This window comes from Cynara cardunculus (genome assembly GCF_001531365.2).
Source record: "Cynara cardunculus var. scolymus isolate 2C chromosome LG 1, CcrdV1, whole genome shotgun sequence".
NCBI classification, from domain to species: Eukaryota; Viridiplantae; Streptophyta; class Magnoliopsida; order Asterales; family Asteraceae; genus Cynara; species Cynara cardunculus.
In genome coordinates, this window is record NC_037528.1 from 17618666 (window position 1) to 17620810 (window position 2145).

The window sequence follows — 2145 nt, forward strand, 5'->3', positions numbered from 1 at the left end:
GGGTGGGGGTGAGTGGCAGTTATTACAACGACAATAATGGAATGGTGATGGGGGTTAGGTTAGGGGAGTGACAGTAACAGTAGTAGCATGGTTGTAGTAGGGATGTGCAGTGAGTGACTAGGGGTGGATGGGTGTGATGACAACAATAGTGGCATGGTGGTTAGTGGTAGAGTAAGGTGGGTGGCGATAACAATAGTGATGTGGTGGTGGTAGGATTTTAGGGGTGGGGCATGATGAACAATAGTGACATGGTTGTGGTGGGTGGTGATGGGATTTCTTCCATTATGTCAAARAATGATAAATTCATTAATTTATGTAATTCAATGAAATTTGAAAGAGTACATTCATTTCAAGAAATGAATCAAATAAAAGAATTGGAATTTGGTCAAATGAATTTGTCATTCCAATTCTATCAAATTCCTTCGAATTCCGCAAACCAAACGGCCTCTAAAATTTCATTGATATCTCATAAATATAGGATTTAGAATGTTGGTATTTCATAAGATTTGTATATCAYAATGTTTTAAAAAATTTGTTTTCTTAAATCAATTAATAAAAAGATAAATTAATTATTTTATAAGTATTTATAAATTATTTTTATTAATTATTTATGAAATATGGAATTCAAATCCTACAACCAAACACACACAAAAAATCAAAATCCTTTCAAAATCAATTTTTTTCAATTCCAAATCTTTCCACGAAATCCAAATAATTCCACYGAACCAAACATCTCCTAAGTAATGCTTTTGTGGATTTGTGTGTGAATTATCCCATAGTGAAACATGGATCTTAAAAACAAGGAGTGAACCCCCTTAGGCCAGTTTCTTGAAAGAGGGGAGATTCGTGAGTCATTTCACGAAATGGCTCACACTACAAAATGTAGGGGTGCTTAAAAAGTTGATCAATTCGATCCTCATATCGTATGCATTAGGTTGATATTGGGTTACTTTACTTTTATTTGAACTCAATCCAACCTGATGAGTCGGATATTATTTTATTTTTTTGAATTTAATATGATTGTTGAGTGTCTATTATATGTAAATTAGACAATTACACTATCATGTACCTTTTCATTTACATATATTTTCAATCTATTATCCATTTCTCATGGATTTCACAAATCTTTGAGTTCCCAAAAGATTAAGATTTTGTTTCATATTATTCTTTTTTGTCTAAATATAGTATATAATGTATTCATTAACATATATCTTATTCACATTATGTTTTTTTCCATATGTATTCGGTTTAGAGTGTGAAACTTTATTATGTGTATTTTTTTTGTTTCACAAACACGTAAAAAGTGTTTACATTGTGAACCGATTACATATGAAACAAACACAATGTGAGATATATGTATTTTAATCAATATTCTAAATCTCAGTCTTAGATGGAAAAAAAATCATATAAAATAACACATGATACACAAGTTTTCAAGGTTTTTACAATTTCAGAAGTTCTCAAAAAAAAATGTGTGTGTGTATATATATGCAAATTGAGAAAATCAATTGAGTGTGATATACGTAAGATTTAAGAATTATGAATAAGTTGTACCAAATGTTTGATCATGAAAAAAAAAATATGAGTAGATTAGAGTAAACAACATGTTCAAGGTTAGAAGAATATATTTTAATGCACCAAAGCATTAACCTGATTAACCCAACTAACTTGTACAGTTTGGATTGGGTTGGTTGCAATTTGGTTTAAGTTAGAGATTTTTCAAATCAGAGCATTAAATTGGTTTGTCCAAAGTCTTCAACCTAGTCATCAAACTCATGAGCATTCCTGATTAAATGTATAAGTTACACTTTGAATCTTAATTTATATTTTACACCTTTCAAAAATTTTATGTATCTAATTTACTAGAAGGATATTCGTGCTATGCATCGAGACATATTTCCATTTCAATGTTTCGTTTTATTTTTTATCCATATCGATATAATACGATTTGATATGGTTTTGAAAAAAAGCGATAATGTTTCTACTTTTGAATAAAATATAAATTTGAAAATATCATATAAAATTTGCAAAAAATATATCAATATTAATATCAAATTAACTATTTAAAAGTTTTTGTTTGTGTATTTTTTTTTATTATAGTTTAATTTAATGTAACGAAGTAACTTAATTTAGGTTTAATAATAT